The following is an 18,626-nucleotide window of genomic DNA, read 5'->3' as shown; positions in this document are numbered from 1 at the left end:
TGTATATGTATATGTATATGTATATGTATATGTATATGTATATGTAGATAGATACAGATATATGGTGTCACTCTGACTTTGGTTGTGTTTCTTGCTTTCTCCTGTGGTCCCTTTCACACACACACTAACTAGGTCAATGCTCAATTTGCTTCTAAGAACTTGGAGGTTGGGAAACCTTTCTTTCAATTTCTGCTTTACTGCCACTAAATTTTTGCAGTTTTCTAACATTTTCTGTTTCCTTTTGCTGTTAAAATTTACTCACCGGAAGGGCTGTGGGTGAAGGGGACAAGAGAGTTAAACACACAGGCTGAATTCACTGCTCTAAGTCAGAACTCCCTCTCCTTGATTTTGAATGATTACTTCCTGTTTCTCATGGTCCCAATCAACTGCCTGGTGCATAGTAAGCCCTTAAGGTAATAGGTATTGGTGGACTTTTAGCAGGTTGAAAACAAGCACGTTGTTCAAGAGAGAGAATCTATTAGAATATTGTGATAAACCTTAAAATTTAAAATTTAGTTTTTTCTGTCATTTGGCAAATATTCATGAGACATACCTCATTTCAACCCATATGTGGTACACAAAATAATACAATGGCATGGTTCCTGTCATTGAGGTTTTTGTTTTTTAAGTAGGCTCCACATCCAGGGTGGAGCCCAATGAGAGGCTTGAACTCAAAACCCTGAGATCGACATTTGAGCTGAGATCAACAGTCTTATGCCCAACCAGGAGAGTCACCCAGGCACCCCTCATTGAGGTTCTTATAACCTTTTGAGTCTCTACTCTCATTCAGCTCCTGATACTATACTTCTTAACACAATAAATACTATTGTACATCGCTGTACTTCACAATTATAAATCCCTTGATAATTTTCAAGGCACTTTCTCTGATATTGGTATCTCCTTTGGTCACACAACTGGATGAGATGATAAGGGATCTAAATTCAAGGTAGCCACAAGGACCAAATATGTTATCATCTCTCTCTCTTTAATCGAGATTGAAAGCACCAGAGATGTAATTAATTTGGGAAATTTACTGAGTGTGCAGAGCTTTGAACACAGTTTATTTATCGGGCAGCCACATTTACACCCTAACTCATATGAAGAGCCCTGAATGCATGCCAACATCAATTAAATGTGGTGAGGTGTATATACAGTTTATCAATTGCCTAGATCCTCAACTATCATAAATCCTAGGAAGAAAAGAGGATGAAACTCTGGCAGAATAGTAAAGGATGTTGTTATTCTGGAAAAAAGAAAATTCGGTATACCCAAAGGTAGTTATCATAGATGAATCAGACCAGAAACTAGAACAGTGAAAGGAAAAAAATGTGGAAAAAATATAAAAACTGGAAGAAAAGTGAAAATTCACATACCCATTCAGCTTTGTGCATTCCTGGGTGATTGACATTTAGTGATAATCCAGGTGGCCAGCTAAGGTGTTCCTCTGTCACCAGGCTTTTGCTGTCTTGTAAATGGTGGCCTACAAGCCACTTTACAGCAAAATTAGATTAAACCTGGGCCATTCCTAACTGCTGGCATAATCAAGTAATATTTGCCACTAGGCATAAAATGAGTGGAGTCCTTGAGGATTTTTTATTCATTTGCTGTGGTTTCTTTAAAAATGCAAAATGAATTGCTGAGAAGATGCTAAATTTATTTGCAACTCTAAAAATTTATCACTTTCTACAGACAGATGATGAAAAGCTTAACCACAGCTTACCTAAGAAGTTGGAACACCTGGGCTTTAGGCAACAAGGAAACTTCCTCTGAATCCAGAGGGATAATTTATAATTCATCTGAAGGCGCTCAATGCCTAATTGAAAAAAAAAAGATTTAATAATGTGGAATAAGAAATAATATGAAGGACTAGAGAATGTTGTAATCATCACCCATTCTACTATGTGGGAAATAGAGAATAATCTAGTCTAATTGTGTGGAGTGTAGATTTAAAAAAGAACCCACATAAATGAAATGAAAGATTTATTCCTTATCGCCTCTTGATAAGTGATTTCTGAATCCCCCCTCTAATGCTTTGTCATCAAAAAATAATAAAGACATTTAAAATAAATCAAAATTGGCACACCTGGGTAGCTCGGTTGGTTAAGGGTCTGATTCTTTTTTTTTTTTTTTAATTTTTATTTATTTATGATAGTCACAGAGAGAGAGAGAGGCGCAGAGACATAGGCAGAGGGAGAAGCAGGCTCCATGCACCATGAGCCCGACGTGGGATTCGATCCTGGGTCTCCAGGATCGCGCCCTGGGCCAAAGGCAGGCGCCAAACCGCTGTGCCACCCAGGGATCCCAAGGGTCTGATTCTTGATCTCAGCTCAGGTCTTGATCTCAGAGTCGTGAGTTCAAACTCCTCACTGGGCTCCATGCTGGGCATAGAGCCTACTTAAAAGTAAATAAGTAAGTTAGTAAATAAATAAACAAATAAAATTAATGTTCTGAATCTACACAGGAATTAAGACCTGTCTACATTCCAAATATGCACAATCTTTTCATATTGCCAAAAATAAAGATGAGACCTAAGGTTATTAATCAAGTATTATGTGCCAGGTACTGTTCTAAACAATTTATATTTCATTTAATTAGATTTCATCTAATTATTCCCATAAAATACACTCTCCAGCTTCTCAGGTCCATTGGGATTCTGCATCTTTCAGTGCTGCTTTCTTGTGCAAAATCAGTATAAACAAATGGATGACCAACATTCCTCTACTGCTTCTTTTTTCTCTGGTGCTTCATACACACTATTTTGTTTAATCTTTACAACAAGCCTATGTGGAATGTACAATTTTTTCAGATGAGAAAACTGGGCTCAGAGAGATGGAGTAACTTGTCTGTAGCCTCACAGCACAGCACTGGTGAACACAGGATTCAAACCCCAGCAGTCTGTCTCCAGAACTAGTGCTCTTGAGACGATATTAAGTTGCTTTCATGCCATGAAGGAGGATTATTGCCAGTATTCATTCTCAAAATTATCCACTATGAGATCAAAGTGAGAAAAGCATAATGCTTGGCATAATAACTCCATTGAGCTCAGAATCTGTCACAGAATCATTAAAACAGCAGCCTATTCTCACACCTCAGCTGCTTAACTGTCCCTGAGGTTCCAAATGTCTACTCTCTAGCAGAAGTGATATTTCACAGGATGGTGTGTGTTTAGCTGAGCTTTTAAAGAAACTTCAGCTAGCTTATCCAAAGGGACAAAATAGCACTGCGTTTTTAAACAGAAAATATTAACACATTTCACCAGCAGGAATTTAACTGCTATTCTATTGTGTGATTGTAATGTTTTCATAAAGTGTTATTATTAGTTAGCCATCTTAAAAGTCACAGAAAGACCTGGCAACAAAGGTAGGGAGATATATTAAAAATTGCTATTCTCAATAAATTACTTGGGCAAATCCTCTGGAGGGGAAAGGGCAACGAACCTGGAGCTTGGTACTTTGATGTCTCTTCCTCATTTTTCCTCATTATGTCTTTAATACAACACTCCATGAGGACCAAAGATCAATTTCATGGTTCAAAAACTCGGAAACAACCCTCCCCAAACATCTATGCTCTACTGAGCAGTACCATAGGGAAGCACCTCACTTTACCCAACATTACATTATGGAAAGACAACATAAAACCAAAACTGATTTGGGGGATGATTTTGTGTGTGTGTGTGTGTGTGTGTGTGTGTGTGTGTGTGTGTGTGGTGAACATTATTCTATATAATTAAATACAGCTCTTCTATGTGAATAACCTTTCCATATCCCTTGTCCATGTTTCTAGGGTTGTTCTGTTATTGGTCTATTGGAAATCTTCATATATTATGGATATCTGCTTTGCATATATCCGCAATTTTGTTAACAGTGTGTTGATACTCTCTATATTTTTCAGTGTCTTTTCTGTAGAGACTTTAATTTTTATGTAATAAATTTATTCTCTTACTTTAGAGTTTCTCAGTGTTTTTGTTTTGTGTAAGGATTCCACTCTCCAAGATTATCTAAACAGCTTTTTTGGTTTGCTTCTCATAATTTATCTGTGTCAGGCAGGATGAATCAGTGACACTATAGTAAAATACCATCTATAGATTTCAAGAACTTTACACAACAAGGTATTTTGCTCCTGTTACATGTCCAATACAGGTTAGGAAAGGATCTCGGTTCATCATGGGGTGACAAAGGTTTCAACTCCACTATCTCCCTCATCTCCATAAGGCTTATTCTTACAATAATCGGAACTATAATCTGTTCCATTCTCACAAAACATCCACAGTCCTATTCTCCTTACCTTGCTTAATTAGTATTTTTTTTTAAAGTTTTTACTGATAGAATTTATTTTATATGTATAAATCTTTATTTAGCCTATTTTTCCTCTTTCACTACTATCAACACCAAAAAGCTTAGGTCTCTAAGAACACAGAATATTTTGTTTGGTATGTGTGTATATTTTCCATTGGTGCTCTGTGAGTCTTTAAACAGGACGTGGCACACAGAATGTGCCCAGCAAATATTTTTTTAATTATTTAATGAAATGTCATAAGTCAATAAGAGAAAAATGTAGACAACCCTAATAGAAAAATTACTGGTAAAAGTTTGAGCAGAAAATTCACAAAGAAGTAAATCCAAATGACTAATAAACTGAAAAAGATGCTTAGTTTCATTTTTAATCAAATTCTAGTTTAAGACAGAATGAAATAATTTTATATATACACGGATTAAAGTTTAAAACTTTGATAATCCAGGGGCAGCTGGGTGGCTCAGTCAGTTGAGCATCCACTTTTGGCTCTGGTCATGATCTCAAGGTCCTGGGATCCAGCTCTGCATCAGGCTCCTTTCTCAGCAGAGAGCCTGCTTCTCCCACTCCCTCTGCTGCTCCCTCTGCTTGTGCTCTCTTGCTCTGTCTCTCTGTCAAATAAATTAATTTTAAAAAGTAAAACTTTGATAATCCAGATGATGGCAAGGATGTAAAACAACAAAGTTTCTCATATACTTCTAGAGGAAGTATAAGTTGGTCCAAGTACTTTGAAAATAGTTTGGCATGGCCTAGTAAAGTGGAAAATATGAATATATCACTTTTGGGAATATAACAAAATTTTACACATACACATAGATATTATTACAAAAATGTTAATGCAGCACTATTTGTAAGACAAATTTATTTATTTTAAGATTTTATTTATTCATGAAAGACACAGAGAGAGAGGCAGAGACATAGTCAGATATTTTGTATAAAATAAAGAAATAAATGATATCCATCAAATTAATTTATCGATATTCTTGTGGTAAGAAATTCTAAGGTACTAGCAATGTTTGTTCTTAATTAGGGTGCTGCTTACATGAGTATTCACCTATAATTATTCTTAAAATGTTATTTTAAATTATTCTCAAAATGTATATTTCATACATTCTCTTTATATTTTAAAAAAGTTATTCTCATTAATTTTCCAGCACTTTGTTCATATTACTTTGTTTTTTTCTTAGCATCCCACATTGCCAGATGCTCAGCCAGGGTCAGAGGAGCTGTTTTCCAGTCCTTTAACTAATAACTTACTGAATTCCCCACTTCTGGCTCTTGTTCCTATTTCCTGCTGCCTCTTATATTTTGTTATTCTAGGATTTGTTGAGAGAAAACTTCCCTTTTCATCTGTCACATGTCAAGCATGTCTTGGGTTTTAGTTTCTTAATCATATCTTTTTATTGTCTGTAAATTCCTTATTTTGGCATGTGGACAGAAATTTCCTAGTACTGTTAGGTTATAACTTTTTTCTTTTGAAATTTTTGGAGTTTGGATTATTCTTTTGGATTATTCCTTTCAGATTTTGAGGAAGAAAGGAGGTAATGTTGATTCTCAAAATCTTGATTCAGAAGCCTCTTATTATGGGATATTTTAAGACATTTTAGAAAATCTTCACGTTCATTTAAAAATAATCTTTAATAAGCAATGATCCTCAATCTGAGATGTAGATTTTTCTAGCAGCCCAAAAATAATCCATTGGGAACTCTGTTTAGCAGTTAATGATATTTTAATGAGCTGTGGAAATTTTAACTCTGAATACACATTATAATTACCTAGGAACGTTTTAAAAATACTAGTGACCACAATCCAACCCACACCAATTAAATTGGAATTCCTATAGGTAAAGCCCTGGAATATCTATTTAAGAAGCAAATGAAAAATTATTTAATGTACACTAGGATTAAAAATCATTATTCTAGTGGGTGAGATAAAAGCATAAATGAAAATTTATAGAATAAGAAATTATAAGACAAAATTCCATTAGATCAGTATTTAGAGTCTGCAGGAGTGAATGTTAATACTTATACCAACAACAGTTATGCCAATACTTCAGTCATGAGTCAGTGACCCCATTTTCCCATCCTATATTTCCAGGGGAGGACCAATTTCTCCTATTTCACCCTCTTGGACATTTAAGGTTTCTCTGTTTTCCTTGGGCTTTGGTTATATGAAGGGAATCTCTGCTCTGTAAATTAATGATCAGATGAGGATATTTTATCCATATTTTTACTCTAAGATTTATTTTCTGGAGATTATCTGTTACTCTTATTTGGGCAAAATTCTTAAAATTACCTTAGCTCTGGCTTACACATGTAAACTCCATTCTACAATTTACAAACAGTTTATGCTCTTGAAATCCTATTAGAATGGGTCTTTCTTGAAACTCCTAATACAGAAATGAAAACAGACTACTGAATTATTCTTACAGATTACTGATGGTCATTTCTGCTTTTCACTGACTCCTTCTATTCCTTTTTTTGTCCCCTTTTTTGCTTCCAGCCTCTACTGTCAGCCTTAATGGCCTTCCTGAGGAAGAGCTAGGATTTGCCTTATTAAACTGTAGTCAGGCTTTAAACCCAGCTCATAACTCATCTTTTCTGGTCCTTACCTGATGCTTTCAGCTGGGTTCCCTTGGCCCATGCTTAGTATCACCCCTACCCTCTGACTTATCATTCACCTTGATTTTTCTGGTTTGAGTTTCTGCGCTGAAGAGTAACTGTTTCCCAGACTGATCCCTCAAAACTTTTCTACACTTTTTAGGCTTTCCATACCCAGCTCTGGTCTTCTAGGTTCCAGTGTATGACCTTGAATGGCCCTAGCAATGCTCTAACAAGACCTTCTCTGGCCCACCCCAAGGCATGCATCCTTCTGTTCTGTGAAAAAAGAGACTGGCTGCACAGAAACCCCAGGAATGTCATGCTTAAGCCTAGAAATGTCCCCTTCCATCAGCCATTCCCCCATTATTCCCCATTCTTTTTTTTCCAAGTTTTTAATTTTAGTACAGTTGACACACAATGTTACATTAGCTTCAGGTATACCACATAGTAATTCAACATCTCTATACTTCTATGTTATGCTATGCTCACCACACGTGTAGCTACCATTTGTCACTAATCAATGTTATTATAATACCATTGACTGTATTCCCTACATTGTGCTTTTTATTCTTGTGATATACTCATTCCATAAATAGAAGCCTATATCTCCCACAAAGAAACGGAACACTTCATGAATTTGTGTATCATCCTTGCACAGGGGCCATGCTAATCTTCTCTATATTGTTTTGATTTTAGTATCTGTGCTAACAAAGAGAACACAAATACTCCCCATTCTTAGAGAATGAACACCTTTCCTACACCTCTATATCATATTTGATATGATATCATATATGTCCTTATCATATTTGCCAGTTTTGTTAGCATCTCACGTTAAATGTTTAATAAACACATATCAAATGTATGTCTGAGTGAGTGAATGAATGAATGATTTGGGGTAAGTGTCAATCCATGTCGCCTCCATATAAATGTGCTTGGGAGTACCAAGATAAAAATGGCATAATCTTTTCGCTGAAGGAAACTCCTGGTAGTTGTAGAAATAGAAAATATATGAGCCCCAATATCCCAGACCTCATGTACATGTAGCCACAATATAAGATCATAATTCTTTTTCATATGCTGATTATGATGGTACAAGAAAACTTTTGTGTGCTCATTCTCTCATCCTCTTCCTCCCTTTCCTCCTCCTCCCTTTCCTCCTCCTCCCCTTCCTCCACATGCAGCTGCCCTCTGCTACCCTCCTTCACTCTTCTCTGCTATAAGAATAGGGAACAGTATTCAGGGACCAGAAAACTGTTCTCTGCATTACTTTTCTGACAGATGAGCACAGCACTTCTCTAATTTTCTATGTCTCTGAGACCAAATTGTAACCATTAATAACATTTTACTGAATAGTCAGATAATGGAAGGGCAATAAACAACACATAGAATAACTACAATGCAAGCACAGAGCTATCCTAGAATCCTTTCTAGGCTGTTTTGCTGTCTTTCTAGTATGTTTCTGTAAGACTTAACCCCATTCGATGGGCTCTAAGATTTTCTTTGGCCAAGAATCTAGGTCATATTAAATTCAGATCTAGGGATCCCTGGGTGGCGCAGCGGTTTGGTGCCTGCCTTTGGCCCAGGGCGCGATCCTGGAGACCCGGGATCAAATCCCACGTCGGGCTCCCGGTGCATGGAGCCTGCTTCTCCCTCTGCCTATGTCTCTGTCTCTCTCTCTCTCTGTGTGTGTGTGACTATCATAAATAAATAAAAATAAAAAAAAATAAAAAATAAATTCAGATCTAAGGCTTATTTACCTACTTCTTCACTTCTTTACCTAAGACTAACTTTTTACAAAAAATAGTATGTTTATTCATTCAACAAATACACATTTATTTTAAAATTTTTTAAAAATTTTATTTAAATTCAATTTGCCAACATATAGTATAACATTCAGTGCTCATCCCACCATGTGCCCTCCTTAATACCCATCACCCAGTTACCCTATCACCCCACCCAACTCCCCTTCTGCAACCTTTTGTTTGTTTCCCAAAATTAGGAGTCTCTTATGGCTTGTCTTCCTCTCTAATTTTTCCCCACTCATTCTCCTCCCCTTCCCTTATGATCCCTTTCACTATTTCTTATATGTCACATGGATGAGACCATATGATAATTGACTTTCTCCAGCTGACTTATTTCACTCCGCATAATCCCCTCCAGTTCCATCCATGTCGATGTAGATGGTAAGTATTCGTCCTTACTGATGGCTGAGTAATATTCCATTCCAACAGATGCACATTTAGTACCTACTCCTAACATGTACCAGACACTGAATTAAACAAATATCAGAGGCTTGTCAAATAAATTCTAGCCAAATGGAACAACAAAGAAAAATCCCTTATATACACCATTAGCCACAGGGTGTGATAAAAGTGAGACTGTTTCTCTCGTTTGGCACTTACAGAGGATATAGTCACTTAGGTTAGTTATGAAGGGAGGGAAAATGGAACAAGAAACAGGAAAGTAAGGTGGGGCAAGGCTAATTAATTGTTCTCAGAAGTAGATGACCTGAGTGAAAAAATCTGGGAAAGTACGCTGTGTGGGTTCTAGTTTAACAAGGAGAAAAGGACACTTAATAGAATCCAGGGAAACATATTCTGAGGTTTTGGGTTTAGTGTGCATAGATGCACACACACACACACACACACAGACACTATCCTTTACCCTTGGGGCTTGCCACTCCTGGTACGATATTGCAGAAAAGATTTTAACCCTTTATACAAACTAGTTGTATGTTCTCTTGGGCTTATAGTCTACTGGTGATTAACAGTAGGAATTTCACTACCCAGCAAAAGCCTGGGATCCTGAAAAAAAAAATTCTGAGTACTGTTACATTGGTGCATTTCTCGAAGTCTGTATTACTTTGATCACTTCGGCATACAGAGGAAGTGACAGTGCTGTAACATGTTTTTAGAAGGGCTATTGGAATTCAGACAAGAGAGACTAAATCTGCCTGGAGAAGTCAAGAAAGGATATAGAGGAATTGTAACAGTTGACTTTGGTCTTGAAAGATTGAGAAGACATTCACTGGGCAAGAAAGAAAAGAAAAGTTATTTAAGAAGAGAAAATGACATGTTCAGATCTGTGTTTTAGATAGACAGTCTCAGGATTTGGAAAAGTAAGTGACAGGATATGGGATGATAAATGAAACAGCTATTGGATCTGTGTAAGAAAAAAGAAATGAGGGGTGAAGGAAAGCATTAGCAATGGAGATAGAAGCAAACATTTTGGAGTGACATTTCAGAGATAGCTTTGACAGTGTCTAGTTTCAGAGGGGGTCTAGGAAATAGAAAAGAACCAAAGATGGCTCTGAAATGTATTTAAGGGATGCCTGTGTGGCTCAGCGGTTGAGCATCTGCCTTTGGCTCAGGGCATGATCCTGGAGTCCAGGAATCAAGTTCTACATCAGGCTCCTTGTGGAAAGCCTGCTTCTCCCTCTATCTATCTCTCTGCCTTATCTCTGTGTCTCTCATGAATAAATAAAAATCTTAAAAAAAGAATATGGTATTGTAAAAAAAATAACTTACTCAAAGGATAAAGGTAAAGTTAAACTTCAAAAGAAAATGGAAATGCATAAATAGCAAACAGCAATGGCAGTGAGGAAGAGATCCTTTGAACCAAGATTTGTCATTAGTTCTCTCATCTCCAGTGGATTAATTCAGAAAAGGGGCTTGTAGATTCCTTCAGAATGCATCAGTTACTTCCGACTCTTGCAGGAGGTTGGATCAGATTCTCTGCCCTAATACAGGATGTAGATGTGTTTGTCATTAGCAATGGCTCATCACCATATAATGGTGCTTAATAGCCCTGCATTGGATGTTATCAGTCTGTCTAGAGATGCTGTCTTGTTTTTAAGAGGTAATTTTAATATACAAATGATTGCCAGTTAACAATTGACCTGAACATCACAGGTGCATTTAACACATATTATAGAAAGAAAAAAAAAAAAAAACTTCAAAAGTATGTGGAAAGATGCAGTGGGATCTGTTAATATACAATGAATGAAAGTGTGTTATTGAAGTCTGTGACAATTATCACATCCTTATTTCATGGCAAATTACCAATTGCTATCAGCGAAGATCACATGTGTTATTCAATTAATACAAAATGAAAACAGCTATAGGAAATGAATTTATGTATTTATTCTCATGCATTGACAGGGGATTCCAAAGTCCATAGAAAATCTGTACACCAGGATGTCTTTATGAATGGCTATAGTACTCTTAAAAACAATTTCCCTTATTTAGTGTTTAAATATTTCCAGAGAAGTAACATGGTATAATTTAAAAAATAGCAAATGAGTAAGTTAGCTCTACTGTTTGACTCAGAAGAACTGGGATCACATGAAACTTCAACTCTTTGATGTCTGCTTCTTACCTAGAGCACTACACATCTTTCACAGCATTTCAATCCATATTAAAATTAATTTTTCCCAATGGTGTATACCTGCTGACATCGTGATCTTTCAAATAAAGTGGTTTGTGCAATGCTTGTGCAGACAGGGTCTAACTCCTAGGAGAGAAGTAAGGAGAATATTTAATATTTGGCCAACGCCAAAAAAGTTGTCAATGATCTCACTGCAATCAGATTATAACTTTGGTTTGTATTCCACCTGTGGTCTATAGATTTATAATACCTCTTTCTGCTTTAGCTGGAGTATGGTAAATAAATGGAATCGGATTTGGAATTTTAGTTTATTTTTATCATTTACTTATTGTGTGACACGGAAAACAGTTTAACTGCTCTTAGCCCACTTTCTCCATATGTAATATGGTGAGTGGTATAGATTAAATAAAATCTTCATGGGAAAAAGTTTGCGGTAAGACAGCACTCTGGAACAGAAAAGTGCTCTACTGGTGTGCGGCTATCATTATAGATCCACATTTCAGAGACCTCTAATATTTCTTTATTGATCCACATAATGATAATAATAATAATAGCAGCAATAATTAACACAAACATGCTGGTTACTTTGTATTTGGTATTACTGCAAATGATTTCCCATACATTAGCTAATTTAATTATTATAACAACCCTAGCATCTGTGTATTATTTTCTCCACTTTATAGGCTAATCATGATAGCTCAGCATAGGGACACCAAAGATCTGTTGCCAAAAATTGCACTCTTGGCCTTATTGCCTATCATAAATCTATATGTGAATGAGTATGAGGATTCCCATTGATAATAGGTGGATTCCATATTTGGTGTACATATTACTTGGAAATTAGTTAAGAGCAATAAGGCTTTGAATTTGCTAGTTTAAAAATCATTGCATTTCAAAGGCATAAATGGCTTTCAAGTATAATTTCAGGTGAAGCAAAGTTAATTAGGACCTGACCTGGAATGCATGCAACTTCAATGCAAACAAAAAACAACAACAAAAAGATTACTAAAAAGAAAAAGACAAAAGAAAATATAATGGTAGGCAGATGTTTCATTAAGAAATTATTAAGGTTAGTGGCCTACTGACTTGAAAGGGAAAAAAGAGCTAATATGTACTGACTGAGTGAACACAAACCACCACACTCGGTGAGATGTTCTTCATACGTATCATACAACTTAAACTCCAATAAGAAGGTAGAATATTCACAAATCAAGATAATGGGAATTTGAGAGATTAAGTTTGGTAATTTGTTTATTAATATAGAGTGAATAAAAACAGAAATGTCTCAAAATACAAAAGAACCCCACTCCAGTTTACATTCACCTATTCTATGTTGAACAAATATTTATCAGACTTTTGGGGAGCCTTACACTGAACTAGGCACTGTGACCACAACTCTGATGACAGCACACAGACTCTTTTCAGGAGCTTAGGAATGAATGGGAGACAGAGCAATATAAAGGTCATACTGTCCTGCCATATGGATAGCCAGTGTGCTAAAGAACCTCTAGAAGGTAGGATTTATCAAGGCTTGAGCATTGGGGAAATTTCTGGAAGATATAATGCCTAATTTAGGAAGAAAGGTATTGGCCCAGCATAAGATCAAAAATAACTGCCATTTTTTTTTTCTGATGAGAATTTATTTTGAGTTTGCTACAACCCTATGACTATTGGCAGAGAGGAGATAGAGGTGGAGGGTTTGGAGTAAATCACAACATGCTTGGGGAAACTGACTTATACATCATGTTTCTGAGATGTGATGCTGAGACGTCCTTTGGACCATGCCTTTTTATTTTCTACATGCATCTCTGTCTCTCTAGATGCACATTGGCTTATTCCTCCCCACCCTCCTGCATACCTTTTTTTGTTCTCTACTAGCTGATTTGATTCCTGCTGTTTTTTCTATTGTCGATGAAGGACTCCCAATTAGATAGTCTCCTGCTAGCAATAATAATGCAGCCCATTCTTTTAAATCCACTAAATTCTGCTCAAGATATTAAGTTGCTCATTTTAAAAATTAAAACTTTGGCACATTTTTGTGGTATCTTTCTCCATGGAATTTATTTAGACAATGGATGCTCCAAATTTTCTCTAGAGACCTTTTGACCCACTTTGAAAGTAGCTCAACACATCTGAGCCAAATTCATTTATTCAATTTTAGTATTTTCTTTGGTAATATGTAGAAAGGAAGGCAACTACCTGTTATTGAGTGGATAATCTGTACCAGGTCACTTTACTTATGTTTTTTATGGACTCTCTGAGGTTGAGAGTTTAGTCAGAGGATAAGTCATTTGTCCAGGGTCAATCTACCAAAAGTATAGGAGTAAGGTCTGGGATCCACTCTGTCTATTTAAAACATTGTTCTGTCTGATCAACAAATGTATGGGCCAGCCAGTTCACTTGTTCTTGTAAAAAGTTTTACTGACACACAGTCATTCCCATTTATCGTGGCTATTTTCAGCCTACAATGGCAAAGCTAAATAACTGCGATAGAGACTTCTATGGCTTGCCAAGCCAAAAAATATTTACCATTCATCCCTTTACGTAAAAATTTGCCAGTCTCCAAATATAGAAAGCAAATTTAATCAATGAGAATTGATTCAAATAATAAATGAGGATTTTCTACTTGCAGAAATCTTCTGGATTTTTGTATCATTCACAAGCTGTTAGAGGTAGGAATTTCCTGATTCATTTATGACATTAAGATAGTTAAATATAGACATACACAGAGCAAAGAATTCTTTGATTGAATTAGAATTCCCAGAAATTTTGTTAAATTAGATTATTTTCTTAGATTCTGACTGGTGAGTGTTCCATCACATAAAACTTTGGGTTTATTTATCATCACTCTCATATGAGCATCAGTTCATATAAATACCCCAATTCAGTGTATATTCATTTCAACTGGTTGGAAAAACAATAAAGGCATGCTGAAAAACTTCAATTTGCCCCTGCAGATCCACTCTCTATCCTACTTTGTCCTGTCCTTGCACCTTCCAGGCTGGTCTGTATGCACTTGCACTCCATCAACAACTTCCTTTGCTCTCTGGCTTCCAGGCAGGTGTGTGATCCAGGGAAATCCTGGATTGGAGGGAGGCAGGAAAGTGAGGCTGGAGATTTTATCACCCCAGCTCCCTCCCAGCAGGGTTGCCATGGGTTCCTGTGTCTCTTAACCAAAGATTCTCAGGTACTGAAAGGCAGCTCTCTGCATGAGTACTTCTGTGCTGTTCTGGAAACCACGCTTTTCTTTTCATCTTTTCAGGCTTAAGACTATAAGGTAGATAAATTGTTCCTAAACTGTTATTAAACCAGGCACTTCACAATCTTCTGTGGTTCCTCCATACATTTTAAATAGTCTTTTTATTAAATTCTCCTTGAATTATTCCGATTTCGGTGGGCCATCTGCTTTCTGCTGGGACTCTACTCACAAACTGCTGATAGCAGTAATCCAAGGTAGAACTAAAAGAAGACATTTACACATTTTGCTTGTATGTTTGTTCTCTCTGCTTACCCCTTAAACATGGTATAACTTGAGAAAATTAGACACAGAATAAATGCACATAGAAGCATGGAAGAAAGTTTATGGGGTCTTGAGTTCTAAGGAAGTAAGAATTTCTTGGCTTCCATTTCTTGCCACTATGATTTACTGGTAAGAATATTCACATTCTGTGGGACAATCATTTCCATGACTGGAAAGATAACTCAAAGTACAAGATGCATTGGAATGATAATGATTCATTCATTCATTCAAGAAATATTTATTGTGCATTTACTTTAGGCAAGAATTAGAATTTAGAATAACAGTAAATTTGGTGATTGAATTATTGATTTTATGAAAACATTTTTATCATTTCTTACCTATAGCATAAACACCCTTAAAAGGAATCCTTAGCATGGAAGTATTTGAGGCTCTGTTGCTATGAAGAAATCAATAATTGTCTTTCTTCTCACCTGTCTCCTCAAATAGTCATATTCATGAGGATGTCTTAAGAAAATATGTACTTCTATCTTAAAATGAAACCCAGAATCTCTAAGACACAACTTGAAAAAAAAAAAAAAACATTCTGGTGACAGCAGTAATTAAAGTGAGAGAATCACAAGGAAATGTGAACTGCATGGCAACAAGGTGGGGAACTTCCTCCCCCAAAGAGGTAGTCCTTCCACAGGAAAACCGAACATTCTGGATTTATCTGGGAAACGTAAGAGTTACTTCATAGATGACAGAGGACTTTTTACAAATGGGGAGAATGAATCTAATAAAATCTAGCAAATAAAAGGAATCTCAAGCTATTGATACCTACTAATACTTCATAGAGAATCTACCTAAAAATCAAACCTACTGCTATCACCTTGTTAAAAGTTGTTGAGTGGGATCCCTGGGTAGCTCAGCGGTTTACCACCTGCCTTCGGCCGGGCACATGATCCTGTAGTGCCAGGATCGAGTCCCACATCGGGCTCCCTGCATGGAGCCTGCTTCTCCCTCTGCCTGTATCTCTGCCTCTCTCTCTCTCTCTCTCTCTCTCTCTCTGTCTCTCTCTCTGTCTCTCATGAATAAATAAAAAGTCTTTTAAAAAAAGTTGTTTAGTGATCTAGCAATAACCATTAGGTGCTGCAGCAAGGTGGTGACAAGCATGGACCTTGAAGGCCAGATTTTCAAAGCCTCACTCCATTATCTACTTACATTGTGAATTTAGGCAAGTTACTAACTGTAGATTTGGTGATATTCCACCCAGATGCCCTTTAGAGGAAGTACTTGATGCCCAGCCACAGACAGTGTGGTCTGAAGATAACCTTTTTTTTTTTTAATTTTTATTTATTTTATGATAGTCACACACAGAGAGAGAGAAAGAGGCAGATACATAGGCAGAGGGAGAAGCAGGCTCCATGCACCGGGAGCCCGACGTGGGATTCGATCCGGGGTCTCCAGAATCGCGCCCTGGGCCAAAGGCAGGCGCCAAGCCGCTGCGCCACCCAGGGATCCCTGAAGATAACCTTTAGCTATCATCCTCTTTCTAGTCAGCCTCAGACTATAGAGACCATTTTGCCTGAGATCATGCCTTTCCTGGAGCAGCCTACACCTGGTGACCAAGCGTGGCAGAGTAGTAAAGGGCTGACACTTTTGCCCAACTTGAGATGGGCAGCATTAGCTTTAGAACTTCCTGTCAAATTGGTCAAAGTTTTGCCAAGCCTGCATCCTAAGCCAACTTCTCTCTCCACCCAATCATTTTTCCTCCCTATTATCTTCACTGGTGTTGACTTCTACTAAGTGTCTGGAACCATAAGCTCTATCTCAAGCTCTGCTTCTAGTTCGGCTGTGACAATACTGGATATGGTCTAAGAAAGCAAGTCAGATGATAATGAGCTTTTGGAACTAGGTTGCTCAGCGCTTGGCTGACACTAAGGACCTCAACACTGATGGTAGATGGAGCACAGAAGGGCTTTGGTTTAAGGCAAAGGTCTGTTAAAAGTTTCAACAGTGGTGAATAGGGAGGGAATATAGTGGATGGAAATGCACTGGCAGCTATAACATATTAGGCAGTTGAGATATATAGAGAAAATAGTGACCATAAGGATACTAGGGTGAGAGTTTTCTCTAAGCACTGTTGATGCACTGCTGCAGTAGTTCTCATACTTAGCATGCATCAGTCACTGAGAGAGCCTATTAAACCATGACATGACAACATTAGAATTTGTGATTTAGTAGGTCTATAGTGGAGCTCAGAAATTAAATTTCCAAAAATTCCTGGGTGATGCTAATTCTGCTGATTCAGAAACACTCTTTAAGAACCTCTGTTCATAGAAAGATAATAAATAACTGGGGATGAATTACAGGCCATAGAAAGCCAGAAGAGAAAAACCTGAGGGTCTTTTTGGTTATGAAGAACTTGTCATTTCTACAAGGTGAAGGGTAGAGTAAGGTGGAACTTGATTGTCAGAGTAGCTGAACTCTAAAGATGGTTAAACATTCAAAGTAACTAGGTCTTAATGCCAAGGTCATATACCATGTCTAGAAAACCTGAAATCCTTGCATTGGGAATGAAAGGGGATATCCGATGGATGCACTAGAAGACTGACCTTCTCCCCACTAAACAACTACAACATCAACAACAAAACCCCACATTTTGGTACCTATCTGGTGAATACTGTTCTATTGATCAACTTGTCAATTCCTTTCAGATTTCCAGTTCTTTCAGTTTGCTTCAATATCTGGATATAGTTCTCCAAACTTACTTCTCTAATTACTTACTCTCTCGTCTAATTTACATCACCAAAAAATGTAACCCAATTTTTTAGAATCCTATTGGAACACTAGGTTGCCTTTCCAGTGGTGCCTTTCTCCAGAATCCAAAGAAACTCTGTGACCTAAAGCCTCATGACTTGATTTAAACTCTAAAGGGCTCATCCTTACAGCTGACCATGCATGGGATGATTTCTCCCTGGACAGTCAACTGTCTGGACCACTAAGGAAGTCAGGCAAAATGCTTGGGTCATTCCTGCCCTTATAGGAGAGGCAACCAAGACTGGACATTACCTAGAACATCAACATCCTAGTTTGAGAGCTCTAAGAAACTCATGAATGGTGTTTCATAACCAGTTTTCCTCAAAAGACTTCATGGAATTCATAGTCTGGTGAGTCTCAGGGTTCTCTTCCTGGTACTTTAATTTTTATTTCTTTTTAAAGTAGTTATTTTTTAAATATTATTTATTTGAGAGAGAGCGAGAGTATGCACGAGAGAGAGTGGGGGGGGCAGAAAGAGAGAATCCTCAGGCAGACTCCCCATATGTGGGGAGCCCAACTTGGGGCTCAACCTCAGGACCCATGGGATAACAACCTGAGCTGAAACCAAGAGTTGGATGCTCAATGAACTGAGCCACCCAGATGCCCCACTGGTACTTTATTTTAATACAAGCTTTATGTTAATATTTTTACTCATTATTTTAGGCATCTCTTCTTAAAAATGCTTAATCTCCAGGACTCCAAAAACAATTTAACCTTTGTTACCACCTCTTACTAGCTGGTACAGCTGGCTTTACATGAACATCACCACCAAGTATCTTCGAATGCTACTTCTTAGACCCTGTCTTACCTCCTTCTAGAAGTTTGCTATTGTTTCTGAGTTGTTTAGTGATAAAACATATTCATCATCTTGAAGTAAAGGGGGATGGCCAGCAATGCTGAACTTTATCTGAGTCTCATGCTCATAGAAGAAAATCCAGTGGTTTAAATATTTCCCCCATCTTTTCATTTTCCAAAATCCTCCCACCCTTTTGCATCCTGAGCAAAGGCTAGCCACAAAGGAGAACCCTGTTTTCTTATATTCTTTGAAGATTTTATTTATTTATTCATGA

At 37.3% G+C, this 18,626-nt stretch overlaps 1 non-coding gene across 1 annotated transcript; it reads right to left on the bottom strand.

Moving 5' to 3' along the window:
* Positions 1-7,503: 7,503 nt before the first annotated feature.
* On the bottom strand, positions 7,504-7,610 carry LOC129518123 (U6 spliceosomal RNA). The gene has a single exon (XR_008666125.1). It is a non-coding gene; the product is annotated as a U6 spliceosomal RNA (small nuclear RNA).
* Positions 7,611-18,626: the final 11,016 nt, after the last annotated feature.

This window comes from Nyctereutes procyonoides, unplaced genomic scaffold (assembly GCF_905146905.1).
Source record: "Nyctereutes procyonoides isolate TBG_1078 unplaced genomic scaffold, NYPRO_anot_genome, whole genome shotgun sequence".
Classification (NCBI taxonomy): domain Eukaryota; kingdom Metazoa; phylum Chordata; class Mammalia; order Carnivora; family Canidae; genus Nyctereutes; species Nyctereutes procyonoides.
This window is presented reverse-complemented; position numbering and strand designations above follow the sequence as displayed.